The sequence below is a fragment of the Primulina eburnea genome, chromosome 14 (assembly GCF_022965805.1).
Source record: "Primulina eburnea isolate SZY01 chromosome 14, ASM2296580v1, whole genome shotgun sequence".
In the NCBI taxonomy this organism is placed as follows: Eukaryota; Viridiplantae; Streptophyta; class Magnoliopsida; order Lamiales; family Gesneriaceae; genus Primulina; species Primulina eburnea.
Genome location: NC_133114.1, coordinates 5,195,637 through 5,213,379, shown reverse-complemented (window position 1 = coordinate 5,213,379; position 17,743 = coordinate 5,195,637).

Sequence of the window (17,743 nt, the reverse complement as noted above, 5' to 3'; positions counted from 1 at the left end):
AACTTCATGAGTTTCACCGAAATCATCGAAAATGGAACACCGAGATGATTTTCAATATTTTGATATTGTTCATATCTTGATTTCAGGCCTTCTTATTGTTATTATTTTTTTACTTGCATATTTTCCCTAACCAACTAGTGTAGCAAATTTTGTCAGTTCCTCAAGTTCCTTATATCTAAAAACTTGAGGTTGTTTTTTTCAATCTGAAAAAAACAACCTCAAGTTTTTAGATATAAGGAACTTGAGGAACTGACAGAATTTGCTACACTAGTTGGTTAGGGAAAATATGCAAGGTTTATAAAGGCAAGTTCAATTACAAAGCTATTGCCGTAAGTGTATGATGAAGCTAAAAAAGCTTATTGGGAGGTACCCATCCATTATTTTTTTTTATTAAGCACTCATCTCAATTATATAATATAAATTTTGACTTTTAATTATTCAAAATGCAAGAATAAAAAAGAAGCCATCATCAGTTTGGGCAACCCTCACATCGTATCAATAATTGGGATACAATATGATGATGGAGAAAACTTTAGTTTAGTCATGAACTATGTTCCCACAAATCTCGAAGTTGTTCTTCAATGTGGGAAACTTTGTATCATTTTGTGTATTCAAATTATACATCATTGTTATCCATTTTTTCTAATTGTCGATGTTCAATGTCATTAACATGAATGTAACTTGCATGGCCTGACATGCACGTGATACTCCTGCATCTTGTCATGACGATTCAAGAAATTTCGCATAAAGGTTTTGTTTTCGGTGACATCAAACCTAACAATATATTGTTGATAAGGTATAAATCATTTAATTTAATAAAAACCATATAACTATTTAGTAACTTATAATTTGATTAATATTACCCAGTTACACAATTACATGAATATAAGTTATCTCCATGCGATTTTGGTTCGGCAAGAAAACTAGGGAAAAATATTACAACAATCGATATTACACGGCAAGCGAGCTGATCAAGATACAATATTTTGTAATTGTGTAATATCGATTGTTGGAACATTTTTCCCTAGTTTTCTTGCCGAACCAAAATCGCATGGAGAGAAGTTATATTCTTGTAATTGTGTAACTTGATAATATTAATCAAATTATAAGTTACCTAATAGTTATATGGTTTTTATTACATTAAATGATTTATATCTTATCCAACAATATGTTGTTAGGTTTGATGTCACCGAAAACAAAACCTTTATGCGAAATTTCTTGAATCGCCATGACAAGATGCAGGAGTATCTTGTGCATGTCGGGCCATGCAAGTTTCATTCCTGTTAATCACAGTGAAAATCGACAATTAGAAAAATGGATAACAGAACATTATGTATAATTTGAATACACAAACATGATACAAAGTTTCCACATTGAAGAACAATTTCGAGATTAGTGTGAACATTCATGACTAAATTAAAGTTTTCTCCATCATCATATTGTATCCCAATTATTGATACGATGTGAGGGTTGTCCAAGCTGATGAGGGCCTCTTTTTCATTCTTGAAATTTGAATAATTAAAAATCACAATTTTAATTATATAATTGAGATGAGTGCTTAATAAAAAAAATAATGGATGAGTACCTCCCAATAATCTTGTTTAGCTTCATCACACACTTTTATGGCAATAGCTTTGTAGTTGAATTTGTCTTTATAAATCTTGCATATTTTCCCTAGCCAGCTAGTGTCTGAAATTGGTCTGCCAGTTCCTCAACTAGTGTTGATTGGTTTGTGATAAAATTTCGTGACATTTTACTTAGTAATTTGAGAGTTATGGTGAATACATTCAAGCATGATAAAACAATAATTCCATTTATATCACTTTTACTTGTTGTTCCATTAATCTTCAATTGTGTGAATAATTTTAGCTCATGGTTGTCATCAATATTGTCGACACTAAAATCAACTTTCTACTGGTTCAATAATCATCTCCTTCTTCAAGCAAAAGTTATTCTTGTTTTACCGGACATGTAAAAATAGGAAAAATATTAATATTATACAACACACATATTTAAAACCTATAAAATATAGATATTTAATACAACTTAAATTATTAAATATTTTAGAAAACATTTAACCAATATACATTTCTTTATATTTATCAAAAACTTATTTTACTTAAGTCCATTTAGTTTCGATACAACATCATTAATTGAAGGACGTTTGTTTTCGAAGTAATCTGTACACTCAATTCCTAATTTCACGAGTGTAACTGCATAATCCTCGCTGCATCGCGAATTTACGGGTGATTTGTGAACATGTCCACTTTGCCTACATCTCACTGTCACTGAGATGTGAACTTTGTCTTCGTTTCTCTTTGAGCTACTTCCGACCTTTTTGCTCGATCTCTCGGCTCTGGGTACCAACCTTTTGGTGGGCACTGGACCAAACTCGTTTATCTTCATGATCATTTAGAGAAGAATTACACCAAAACTATATGTGTCTGCTGCAGATGTTTCACTCCATGCACACATTAAAATTAAATTATAAAAACGACATGACTGAAGACATTTTAGAGAAATTTTCAGATTGAGTTAATTAGACCACATATATTGAAAATTATTATTTTTAAATTACTTTAGGCCCGAGAAAATTTACATGTACAAAAAACAAACATGATATTCTTATGTTTAAATAAATAATTTTCAACACATAGTCTAATTAACTCAATCTGAAAATTTATATAAAATGTCATCACCATGTCGTGTTTATAATTTAATTTTAATGCATACAGGGAGTGAATCATCTGCAGCAGACACATATAGTTTTGGTGTAATTCTTCTCCAAATGATCATGAAGATAAATGAGTTTGGTGCAGTGCCTACCAAAAGAGAGATCGAGCAAAAAGAAAGGAGAAAGTAGCTCCAATAGAAACAAAGACAAAGATCACATCTCAGTGACAACAAAATGTAGGCAAAGTGCACATGTTCACAAATCAACAGTAAATTCGGGATGCAGCGAGGAAAATGCAGTTACACTCGTAAAATTAGGAATTGAGTGTACATAATACTTCGAAAACAAATGTCATTCGATTAATGATGTGTATCGAAGCTAAGGGGACTTAAGTAAAATAAGTTTTTCATAAATATAAAAAAATGTATATTTGTTGAATGTTTTCTAAAATATTTTAATTTAAGTTATATTAAATATCTATATTTTATAAGTTTTAAATACATGTGTTGTATAATATTAAATTTTTTGCTATTTCTACAGGTTCGGTAAACAAGAATAAATTTTCTTGAAAAATGAGAAGGAGATGATTCTTGAACCTGTAGAAATTTGATTTCAATGCCTACAACGTTGATGACAACCATGAGCTAAAATTCTTCACACTATTGAAGATTAATGGAACAACAATTAAAAGCGGTATCAGTGGAATTACTGTTTCACCATCCTTGAGTGTATTCATCATAACTCTCAAACTGCTAGGCAAAATGTCACGAAATTTTACCACAAACCAGTCAACACAATTATCTACAATTTTTGTTTATGTGAAAGACTCGAATCGGTCGACAAAATTGTTAAAGAGTGGGTGCAAGATGCAATCAATGCTTGTGCTATTCTGAAGACCAATCTCACTAATTATATGTACAAATTAATATTTTTTTTTTTCTCTCACCATGTTTGTCTATAAATAAAGACCTTGTATTAGTTTGAAGGAAGGGAGATTCCATTGTAAAAAAATGTTTTTTTGTGTGAAAATAAAATTCTAAGTTATAATATTTTTTTTAATCTTCTTGAGTATTATGTTAAATTCAAAAAGGTTTATGGCAAGTTAAATCCATTGATGTCAAGGAGAAAATATTGCATTTTTGGTCAAGTAAGATTGTTACAGTTTATATTCTTCTTTTATTTATTATGATTTTGCTAGTTAATATTTATTTGTAGGTATAATTTTGAGTATTTATTATCAAATAACATCAAATGGTTGGTAGCATACAAGTGGTTATCTTGATTTATTGTTTTAATATGATACAATGAATATTATATCATTATACTACAATTATTAAATCCTCACTTTCATAAGTAAGGGATATAATATTTATTTATGTATATATATAATTAGTTATAATTAAATTATATGTTTATTTAGACAACATCGTGGCTCTGTCGATTGTTTAAAATAATACATATAGTTTAATTAACATAACTAACTTTTACTTTCCGCATCTAACTTTTATTTTACTGTAACTAACTTTTACTTTATCGCATCCTACTTATTAAATCATATATTTCATTTAGGCAATAGTGTGGCTCTGCCGGTTGTATAAAATGAAATATAATGATTTAATTTAACATTTACTTTATGCATATCTATACAATTATATATATAATTATATATACCATATATAAAATATCGGTTAATTCGATATTTTTAATAGTGAGAACTATATTATATTACGTATCTGTTTAAATATTTATTTATTTTTTTTGCAACCATTATTTATAGTGATTTCTTTTATTTACTTATAATTAAACAATTTACATAAGCTTTGACAAATTTAAAATTTGTAAACTTCATTCTTGCATTTTGTAATTTATAAATTTAAGCTTAAAATAAACTCTCTGTAGATCGATCTCGTAGTTACGAAATATATTATTTGTAGATAATTTATAATTGGGTGAGTTATAATTTAAGTAATAGCAGTTTTCTCGGTATGCAACTCTATAAGGACACAGTTTAAGTTCTATTCCCACTGTGAATTTTTTTTACTAAGCTTAGAATGGAATTTTCAAACAACATATTTTACTTTTTGGAAAACAATCGAAATTCCAAATAGACATTTTAATCTCTGTCATAATGTCCGAATTCCAAATCTAAGGATTTTGAAATCCCATTTACCAAATCCAAATCCAAATCCAAATCCATTTTACTGCTACAAAACAGAGGTAACAAAATGGAGAATTTCACTTACAAGCAAGCAAAAAAAAAAGTAGTAGGAGATCGGGGTCATATGTTTCCAAGACTGCATTCACCAATTTCAAAAGTCGTGGCTAAATTTTGCATCAAAATGTACTGATATGCAAGGATAGAAATAGGCACACAAAAGTCGTAATTATAATTATAAAACAGAAAAATAAAATTACAAGCCAATCAGCTACCGTACAAACTCAAGAACAAGAAATGAGCAATTATTAATCGGGAATAAAGGAGATAAATGCTGATTAATTAAAGTGGTGAATCCTCACATCTGAAAAAGCGAAAATGTTCAGATCGCATACGTTTGAAGCGTACGCCATGGAGAGATGGAAAAACGGAAAGTTCAACACCATTTGAAGAATAATAAGCTAGAAACCCATAACTTGTCTCACCCTCCACTCCAGAACTTGTCTCACCCTCTCGAAACCTAGAACTTGTCTCACCCTCCATCCACTCCACTTCCATCTCGAGTCCCCTTCGTGTGTGTGTGTGTGTGTGTGTGTGTGTGTGTGTATATATATATATATATTGAAATATTATTGTGTGATGTATAATCATGTTTTGGAATATTATTGACAAGTAATCAATGTTAAACAGGTGTGATGTATAATCATGTTTTTTACATTTTTCTTTATAGTGTGTTGTATTTACGTATTTATCCATCTTCAACCTAAAAAAAACAAATAAATCGCATCCTTTCTTTTTTCATAAAACAAAATTTTTTTGTATTTTAAAATATCATGATTTTTTTAATTTTAATCATAATATTATTTAGCAAAAAACAAAGATGGATAAAATCAAATCAGTATTTATGATTAATGAAAAGGAAAAGAACGATTGATAAAATATTTGTTAAAACAATAATAAAAATTGGTTTTATTTTGGGAAATAAAATATCTTGTAATTTTAATTTTAAAAAGGGGAAAAAAATTATAGCACGGGTATTTTGTACATCACAAAAAAGTTAATACATCTTGTTAGGGGGTGGAAAAAATACCGAATTTTCGGTATACCGAAATTATCATACCGAAAAATATCGAATTTATCAAAATTTTTGGTATAACAAAATTTTCGGTACCGTATGGTACCGATACCGAATTTTTCGGTATGACAACGGTATGAAATTTGAAATTTTCGATATATGCCGAAATACCAAATAATATACATAAAATAAAAAATATAATAATTTTAAACAATAAAGTTAAATTTTTTAAAAATATAAGGTATTTTTTTGTATAAAACGATATATATCGATATTGTGCCAAAATAAAGAATTTAACTTTTGTTTGGACTTAACATGTTGGAATAGTCCAAATCAAAGTTCAGTGAAGCAACTCGACTCATAGTTGAGAATTTAAACTGTTGAGAAGTCTTATCTCTGTAGTCTAACTTTACAGTTAGTTAGAGGACTGGATGCTGAGCTTCGACTTGTTGAAAAACTGACAAGCTTCAGAAATCACATGACATCAGATATTGTTACAAAGATAGCAAATGGATAAGTAGTACATGTTGCGGTTGAAGTTTATTAGTGTTAGTTGATGTCTTGGATCTCCAAACACATGTTGCGGTTGATGTTTATTGTCTTTATGGATTTGTTTTGTATAAATCTTTCCTGGTCTCTTTGATTGTCTTAAAGGATTTGTTTAGTATTTGTAATCATTGGCCTTGAAATTACAAGATAATGAATTTTTTATATATGCTCTCGATATGACGGTATTTTACCGATACTGTACCGACTTTTCGGTTTATTGAAAGTCGGTATACCGAAAATTCGGTAAGGTAAATGTATCATTTTTCTCATACCGGTATTTTCAGTACGGTATATGATATGCAAAATTTCGGTACAGGTATACCAGTACCGACCACATCTATATCTTATTAAAATCATATCAAACATCATATAATCTATAATACTTGAAGAGGGATAAATACGTAAATGTAACACATTAGAAAGAAAAATGTACAAAAAATGATTATACATCACACCTATTTAATGTGATTACTTTCAATAATATTTCAAAACATGATTATACACCACACAATAATATTTCAAAATTTTCAATATCTCAATTTTTTCTACGATTAAAAATTTTGTTGTTGTTTTTTCCGTGGAATAAGTGAACAAAATCTTTTTGTTACTCTTTTTTCTCATTAAACAAACATATTTACCATTATTTTATGTTTTTATCATCACATCTCAGTTCACCCAATTTTATAAAGGAAACCATATATCATCCAATATTAATTATTACACAATTAAATAGCATTGTTTATTAATATTTTATGAAGGGGTATATTGGTAATGAAACTCCACTATCATTCCATATCACACCAAAAAGTAGGTAAAAACTCCATTGTCATTCCTTATCACACCAAAAAGTAGGTAATAATTGTCCTTCAAATTCGAAATAAGTCATATGCATAGTGCGAGCTTCATATGGATCAATCGTGCTATTCTAAATTCATATACTCGAGAAAAATATGTGATAAATTGTGAAATTTTTATCAATCCTATCTAATCACCCGAACCAAACTCACCTTAGTACTCAGAACTATAAAAATTGCAACACAATTAGTCCTCGGACAATTGCATCATTTTCAATTTTGTCCTCAGTCCTTATTTCAGAAGATATATCTTCTCATTCCTCGACAAAACTCATCTGTATATTCCAACTTTTTGATGGACATCAAATTACCTAATTGACCTTATTTTAATTGAAACTCACTTTTACCTTTTTTTTTTATTTTTTGGAACAATAAAAATCTAATAAGAATCCATCATGCAGAAGAAATCTCATGCTTCGAACATCATCGACTTCAACCTAAAACATTGAAGACATCGTGCAGAAGAAATCTGTCGACCTTGAATCCAATAATCGGCGAGGCGACAAGACCCTTGAAGTGTAGAATTGCTAAACTTTAAAAATCGAACAAAAAAACCAATGAAGACGAATTGAATGTGTGTTTCTTTCCTCAAGCTTTATGATTTTTTTTCTTCGTGAAATTGCATCTTTATGAGTGAGTTCGTGTTTTATTTGTTTCAATTTAACGATTCTTTATTATTAAGGCTGTTATTGTGTGATTTTCTGTAAATATATTTTGTGAATTCTACCGATTTCATTTCCAGTATTTAGTGTTTAGTATACTGAACAGAAAAGGAAAAAATATTGGTCTAATTAATCATAAATTTATCTTGCCAAACGATACATATTAGAAAATTCAATTTCATTTAAAAAATTAGGGCACATTATTACAAAATAAGAAGAAGAAACATATGAAATATCAAAGTACTCCAATTCCTTTCTAACAAGAAAGTCTATCACCAATTTTAACTCTTCATCAACCATTTCTTCATGTCCACAAAAATTGAATCTACTTTTGAATTCATCCATGAAAACCTTGCCAGTAATATTTTCTTTCTTTTCAACATCTACAAATTCATTTTCCAAAGTTGGAATATATTTACTAATATAACATAAAATTCAAACATCAATAAAAACAATATAACTAACAAAAAAAACTCAAACTTAAAATAATCAATATGAGATTAAAGTATGCTCCATTTACCTATTTTGTCACATTTCTCTTACGTCTTGGTGTTGAGCTAGGCAGAGCCACAAACATGAATTCTTTTTTTTCTTCATGTGATCAACCCTAATCCTCGTATTATCCACAATGAAGATTGAAAAAAATTATTCTTCTATACTTATAAATTAGCAACAATACTACCACCACTGCTCTCATTACCTGATATGTTTCCAGAGTCATCTCTTAACACATAATTGTTTTCTTCTTTTAAATCATCAACATTATTAAGCACCAATGCATTAAATTCGAAACCGATTTCCTTATCAATTGAAGCATTCAAAGAATGAGATTCCCCTAATTATTTGTTTTCTTTCTCCAAAAAAAAAAACATCATCTTTTACAATTACATCAACAAAATCATCAAAGATAGCGAATACATCATGTGCTAACTCAAAAGTAAAATTTTTCTTGGTTTTTCAACTTCTCTTAACCGTAACTTAATATTCTTGTAGACACTTTCAGTAATACCTATGAGATGATGGAGCGATGCTACTAGATCCTCTTACATGATCAAATGGGTGAAATCATACTTGAGTTATTACGTTCTTGATCAAGGGATTAATGAAAAGAATTGGGCTAATTAGGGTCACTCCGAATAACAATAATTGTTACTCTGGATCACTTGAATTTGGGAATTGATAACATCGGTTGAAGTGTTTAGAAGAGAGTTAAATAAACACCTCCTCAAGTTTCTTTGTTAAAAAATAATCCAGTCTCGTTAGAACTGAACTTGGTATTCTTGATTGCCAATGTCAGTTGGCTAACAAAATCTGTGCGGAAAGAATTCACACTGACATATTAGAACAATTCAAATAATGTCTTGACTAGTAAGTTGAAAGTAAAATGTACGTAAGTTTGTTTTTGGATGTTCAAAGAACACAAGCTCCTACATCAACCCTTCTTTCTTTTAAGAAGGCTTTGATCTTTACAAGTAATTTTCAAAAACATAGTTCAGTTTAGACTTAATACAACCATAACTAAAACTCCTAGTCGACTCAACTGAACGAAGAATAGTATACGAACTGTTCTTGAATACAATTAATTGCAAAGCATTCCTAGCATTTAATGATTCTTAATTATCAGATACAATACTTTGTAAATTGTGCCTCAATGTATGACTTTTTTTCTTGTAACTTGGTAAATTGGTAACCTCGTGACCTGGTAACTTCGTTAACCTGTGCTTAACTAATCTACATCTCTTTTTATAGATTCTGAACTGAAATGGTCACAAACTTAAAAAAAGATTTGTTCCAAATGATGTAGCTGTTGTTGTGTTTTTTATTCAGGTCATAATTCCTCATATCCATACAAAATGTAATGCGGTTAATTCTGGATATGTCAACAAGGTACAAAAAATCTTATCCAAAAATCAGTTTAGTCGTCAGGTGTAAATTGATATCCTTGAGACTGAAAGATGATAACTGAAAAATTGATAAGAGTTTTAAGAAATATTTCAATTTAAGTCCGAGTCAGTTCTGCTTGACTAATACAATTTATGTAAATCATGTTTATCTTATGGAAATAGTCAGTTCCATTTGGTTTGGAGTTCAGTTTTATCTTAGATCAATTTTGCCTTATTTATTTGTGAACACCAAAACATAAATGTTATGTTCTGACAAATTTTTTTTTTTGGTGTTTGACAAAATTAAGCAATACATCCAATTTAGGCAAGAATAAATTCTGATAAACAATTTTGATAAGCCGAGTTTCTAAAATGATGAATTGAAATAAATTTTTCCACCAATTTCTGATAAGATCAAAGAAAATATTCCATCATCTCCATAGTTTTTCTTCAGTTCTTCACGGATCAGTGTCAGCTTTTTAATCCTCATAAGATTAAAGAAATATTCCCTCCTCTCCATAGCATGAGCCATTGTTACTGCATTAAATGCCTTCAAAACAGTCTTTTAAAAAACAATGAACTTATTCAGTGTCTCTTTATTTTCCAGTTTCCTTGCAAAAGTAACTATTCGGAACTGATATCATTCATCGTAGAATCCAGTTTTGGTATCTGCATATTCATTTACCTCGGCCATCAAGAGGTCACTTTGAGTTTGTACAACAGACATGGGTTTGAACTTCTCAACTTCCCCAATCTTCTCTTTGTCTTTCCCCTATATCCCTTTTGAAGTGTATTTTGAGACAAGTCCAGATCTGTTATATTCAATGGGATATCTGATAACTACATCTTTTGGTTATGTTATTGGTAGAATGCTAGGTAGAAAAACTGTTTGAAGAGGAGCAATTATTCCAACCGAGTCAAATTCTCTACAAGCTTAGCAGAAACTTTCTTGTCAGTTGCTTTAGCAGTAGTTTCCTTGGCATCAATTTGCTTCGCCTCAGCCTTTCTCTCTTCTTTTTCTCTTCTTTTCAATACGATTTTTCTCTTTTGTCTTTTTAAAAATGCTCTGTGCTTTAAGCATCATGAGCTTGTGGCAGAGTCCTCGCTGCATTAAGTGGAATTCCATAATCTTCAAAAAACTTGCTCAACTGAAAAGCAAAACCGAAGGGCTGGTTGGTGTGTTGCACCGTATTATTTAGAGTGTGAACATAATGAAGGACCAGTTGATCTTTATTCATTTGACTACTGGCCATTATCACATGAAATTTTTCCACTGTTAGGGTAGAAAAATGTCATGCTTTAGCTATTAAGTCCTTGACCAACACATCTGCTAGCGACTGATACTCCAGTTTGAGTTATTTCTTGGCATCTGATAGTTTGACAACCTTCCTAGACTCAAAGAACTTCAGTTGCATTCCCTCCAAGTCAGCAGTAGAAATATCACATAAACTTGTGATTCCTTCGCAAGGATAACTGAAACATGGTTGTAAAGAAACCATCGTCTAACCAGCAGTGAATGCGCGTAGATGTTCATGATAATCTTCCCTTGTTCATTGATTGTGATCTTCTCATAAACACTCAGCAGCTCTGTCACAAATATATCCAGAGAAGAAACAAAAATAAATCTCCTAAGTCCAGATGACTTTAACATATTGAAGACTCCTGAGATTACTTCGTCTTCCATGGCATAAATCGAATCAAAATATAATGCAATAGTGTTCAAGATAAAAGCTGGTGAAGATGATGCCATTTCGGGAATAAATATAGTAAATCTAGAAAGAAAAGAGAGATTGCGATGAAAATAGGAAGGAGAAAGCACAAATATTTTGCAGAAAATGTTTAAAGTAAGAAAAACGAGTAAAACTGAGGTACTTATGTACGGTGACTTTTTGAATTTTCTCTAACAAGATATGTAAATTCTGTCATTGGAACAAAATATTTGGGAAATTTTGATAAACTGATTCTGAGAAAGAAAAAATATTAAAAATCACTTAAAATTGATATGGAACTAAACTGAGTTAAGAATCAGTCTACTAAATGATAAGGTCAATTTGCCCAAAGGTACAAAGGATCATATTAGGAAAATCTAAACTGAGAATCAATTGAACTCTAAATTATGTCTTATCAGTTAAATTTCTTAAAACTCAACATGCTCCATAAATTAACCATTTAAGATAAATCAATAAGCCCTAAAATAGTTCTAAATAAGAAAACTTAGTCTTTGATAGTGGCTTGGTAAAAATATCCGCTTTTTGTTGATCAGTTGAGACATATTCTAGCCTTATGTCTTTCTTCAATGCGTGATCTCAAATGAACTGATGCCTAACACCAACGTGTGAGGTCCTGGAGTGTATAATTAGATTGTAGGTTATTGCTATGGTGTTTGTATTGTCACAAAAAATTGTTAACACTTGCGCAATGATCCTATAATCTCTCAACTGTTGTTGTATCTAGAGCAGTTGAGCACAAAAACTTTTAGCAGTTAAGTACTATGCTTCAGTTGTGGATGTTGCAATGGAAGTTTGTTTTTTGCTAAACCATGATAACAATCTGTCTCCCAGAAACTGACATTATCCACTGGTACTTCTTCGATCAAGCATGCACCGTGCATAATCTATATCTGAATAGCCAACTAAATTGAAAGAAGAGTTTTTAACATACCATAGAACCACATTTTGTGTATTTTGAAGATATTTAAGAATTCACTTGACAACTAAACAATGAAATTGCTTAGGGTCATACTAAAACCGAGCACACATACAGACATAAAATATTATATCAGGTCGACTGACATTTAGGTACAATAATGAACCTACTAAATCTCGATATATGGTTACCTCAACTATATCCGCTTTCATCTTTGTTCAGTTTAACTGATTATCTCATTGGGGTTGCTGCTGCAGAACATATTTTCATTCCAAATTTCTAGAGTAGGTCATTTGTGTACTTTTTTTGATTGATGTAAATACCATTATCCAATTGTTTCACTTGCAGGCCAAGAAATAATATCAATTCACCCATACTACTTATCTCAAATTTGTCATGTATCAGTTTAGAGAACTTTTCACACAATTTAGTGTTATTTGACCCAAAAATAATATAATCAACATAAATTTATACTAATAATGTATGGTCTCATTTAATAAACTTAAATAGTGTCTTATCAAAAGTGTCTATAATGAAATCATTTTCAATAAGAAACTTTGTGTAATACCAAGCTCTTGGAGCCTGTTTCAGACTATATAAAGCTTTGTTCAGTTTATAAACATGATCAGAAAGTAAATAGTTGATAAAACCCGCTGGTTGTTCAACATAAAATTCTTTTTGTAGTTGTTCATTCAAGAATACACTCTTTACATCCATTTGATAAACTTTAAAGTTCTTGTAAGAGGTAAAGGAAAGGAATATCCTAATAGCTTCTAGTCTAGCTACTGTAGCATAAGTCTCATTATAGTAAATTATTTTTTCTTGCCTAAATCCTTGAGCAACTAGTCCTGCTTTATTCCTCAGCACTGTTCTATCTTCATTGAGCTTGTTCTTGTACACCTATCTTGTATATATAACTGATTGATGAGAGGGTTTTGGAACTAAATCCGATACAGAATTCTAGTATACTGAGTTAATTCTTCTTGCATAGTATCAATCCAACTACTATCATTAAAGTTTCATCAACCCTCTTAGGCCCAATGTTAGAATTGAAACCAGAGTGTAAAAATAGATTGAACATATGTCCTCTAGTTCTCACAAGAGCAGATGTGTTACCTATTACTAGACCAGGTGAATGATTCTTGTTTCATCTATAATTGGGTTAATCAATGTTGTTCTAGGGAACTGAATTAGTTTGATTGAGTTCAGTTGGATTGACATAAGTTGAGTTGACTTCAATTTGATTGTCAACTGTCCTTTGTGTATCATTAGAATGGTCAACTGGAACACCATCGTGTTCAATTGATTGATCAACTAGTTCAGGATCTGGAGATTGAGGTGTCCTTTTGTTGATATAGACATCGTGCTCACTCTCATACTTTATATTGATATCTTCAAATCGATTGATCAGTTCAGCTAGATCAGTTGTCTTGTTAGTTGACATTGTTTCATAAAAAACAATTTGCACTGATTCTTTAATATCTAAATCTCTTTTGTTAAATATTCGATAAGATTTGTTAACTGAAGAATAACCAAAAAATATACTTTCATATGACTTAGTGTCAAAAGCAGTACAGATAATTTTTACCATTATTAAGAATGAAGCATTTGCGACCGAAGGTTTTGACATAGGATATCACAAGTTGCTTGTCATTCAGATCTCATATGGTGTCTTGCCATGTTTCTTGTTACTCATTGATATGTATGGGTTAGCATGCATTGTTCACTCTCTCGGCCCAAAATGTTTTAGAAATACCAGAATCGCCAATCATTGTTTTAGCAGCTTCTTTAAGAGTTATATTCCTCCTCACAACAACTTCATTTTGCTGAGGTGTTCTAGCAGTAGAGAACTCATTCCTGATTCCATGACCTTCTAAAAAATTAGGCAAAGTTCGGTTAACAAATTCAGTCCCTCTATCAGATCTGATTTTTTCAATCCCTTTTGATTTTTCATTTAAAAATCTTTTGAAAATTTTGATCAGTTAAACAATAGTTCGGTCTTTTGATTTTGAAAAAATTACACAAGTAAACTTTGAGAAATCATCAACAATAACTAGAGTGTATTTCATTTTCCCTAATCTCATGACTGAGATATGACCAAAAAAGTCCATATGCAATAGTTATAAGCTTCGGGTTGAGTTACACTATTTGTTTTAAAAGCTTACCTAACTTGTTTTTCGAACTGACAAGCTGAACATACTTTGTCTTTGGGAATTCAATTTTGGACATATCAGTGACCAAGCATTCTTGCTCAGATTTGCAATGACTTTGAAATATAAACGACTTAAAATCTTGTGCAGGTGATCATGCCACAACCAGTTCCTTGGTAATTATCTTTGTGCAAGTGTTCATGCCACATCATCCTCACTCTCATCCTCCAAATTTAACATCCTCATTTAACATTGTCACTTGTCATTATTATGCATCCAAAAGTATCTTTGACACATGGGATCGATCGGAATAACAGTTGGAATTCCCCATTCACGTGCCTTGAACATCCACTGTCCAAGTACCAAACTGAGTTCTTGATTAGTTCAACCTACAATCATAAATTAAAAATAACTTTTGGTTATCATTCCTACTTGGATCCAGACTGGATTAGTCATTTTGGAATCCAAACATGGATCAGTTTAATTGACCGACCACTTGTTGTGTTCCAAGTAGGTTGTGCATATGCATGTATGTGGCGTGTTCTGTGTGTGGCAGATACAAAATATTGTTTAGTCTTTCTAACTTCATTGATTTCCTTGCATCTTTTCCAAACAAGATTACTCTCAAAGTATTGGTTTGGCTTGCCTTTAATTGAATTATGCCTAGCAAAACTGATTTGGTTAGGCTCCAGTTTGGCTTAGCTTTGGAACTCTTAGACACATAACCAACATCAAACTTTTTGTTTTTACTTATATTTTCTACAGGCTTTGCAACTTGAGGGACGAGTTCTTTGTGTTCATATATCAAACTGTATCTAACAAAATGAATATATTTTCCTTTGCACATTTCTAGTTTGTTGAGTACTTGTCTTATTAATGCTTTCATTGTTGTTGAAACCGATACCAGTTTTGTCTCCAAATAGTTTCTGCAACTCTTGCATTTCAGTTAAGGAAACTGTTGCAGAAACTGAAGACTTCTTCCATGATGAAACTAGTTCAGTTAGCATCATATTCTCAGATTTTAACCTCTAGTTCTCATAATGTATTCGTTCATTATCAGTGTTTAGCAATCTCTGCCTTTAGATTCAAAATTTCACTAGAATGTTCTCAGTCAGGTCCATTTTTGTTGTCTAGCAGATCAGTTTTCTTAGCTTTAATTTCTTCGAATACTCATTTACCATCTCATGTAGTCCAGTGACAAGATCATATCTTGTGAAATCAGTTGAATTAAAGTCAAACAGTATTTGATTTTATAATCGTCATTGGTCCATCAGTAATTATGTATCATATATCACCGTCTTATGCAGCTAAATGAGCTTGCGTCCTTATCTTCCATTCATCAAATTTTTCTCGAGAGGACATTGGGATCTTGTTGAATGAATAATTTTTAGAAAATGATCAGCGACAAGAATAAATCTCACTTTGATAACACTTGATAGTTTCAGTCGAATTGTTTAAAAGGATGGTTGAATAAGTAATTCCTAAATTTCTTTGTTAAAAAATAATTTAGTCTGATTAGAAACTGAACTTGGTCTTCTCGATTGTGTTTATCAGTTGGCTAACAAAATATATGCGGAAAGAAGCCAAATTGACAGATTAGAACAATTTAAATAATGGCTTGAATAGTAAACTGAAAGTAAAATGTACGAGAATTTGTTTCTGGATGTTCCGAGAACTCAAGCTCCTACTTCACCTATTCTTGTTTTTGGAAAGACTCACACTAATAGGATTTGATCTTTACAAACAATTTGCAAAAACCCAATTCAGTTCGAACTTTATACATGCAAAACTGAAACTCCTAGTCTACTCAACTGAGCAAAGAAATAGTATAAAAACTATTCTGAAATACAATGAATTACAAAGAATTCCTACCACTTAATGATCCTCAATGATAAGATACAATACTTTATAAAGTGTGCCTTAACGTATGACTTTTGTTCTTGTAACTTGGTAACCAAGTGACCTGGTAACCTCGTTAATCGGTGCTCAACTGATCTGCATTTTCATTTATAGTTTTCGAATTGCAACAATCACAAACTTCAAAAAGATCCATTCCAAATGATGTAGCCATTGCTGCGTCTTTTGTCCATGTCATCATTTCTGAAATCCGTACAAAATGTAATGCGGTTGATTATGGCTGTGACAGCAATGTACGAAAAAACTTATCCAAAAATCAGTTTAGCGCTCTGGTGTAAACAAATGTCATTGAGACTAAATAATGATAACTAATAAATTGATAAGAGTGTCAAGATATATTTTAGTTTAGGTTTAAGTCAGTTCTGCTTGACTAGACCAGTTTATTTAAATTAGTTTAGCTTATAAACATAATCAACTCCGTTTGATTTGAAGTTTAGTTTAGCTTAGATCACTTTTGGCTTAATTATTTGTTAACAAAAAAACATAAATGTTATGTTCCAACATGAATCCACGACTAGCTGTATCCATGAACCTTTGAGAGAGACATAAGTATTGAATAACGTGTTCCCATTGAGATAATCAAGTAGAAGGAGTTGAATTTGGTTACTGTAGTTTGATAGAGATAAAACAGATTGTTTATAAAAGAGTTCATAAGTTGATTCCATGTAATGAAAGATGTGGAAGTTAACTTAAGAGTTAATTAAGTGAGGAGAATGGAACTGTCTGTTTTAGTGAAGGAGTTCACAAAACTGGCAGATGCTAAGAATAGATCAGTGAAAAACTTTGTCCTTCAAATTTTCATTTTTCATTATTTGAACGAGATTTGTACTCTCGATATGTCAGAGCTATTTGATTGTCGATAATTGTTATAATGAGTTCATAATTATTTATTTAGTAAATTTCGAATCTAGTAAATAAATAATAACAATAGTAATGATGACATAAGTACAAAAATCTCATGAAACATTCTAGAAGAGTTTAGAATATATTAATTAATTAATTGAGTAATTAAACAAAAATTAATTTTAAGCATAAATAAATAAATAAATAATATCAAAATTTGATAATGATTTAATTATACATGATATTTTCAAGAGTAAAAAAAATACATTAATGAGATATTTTAAATAATAAAATAGCAGTGTTATGATCCAAGTAGAATTCATGATTTGATCATG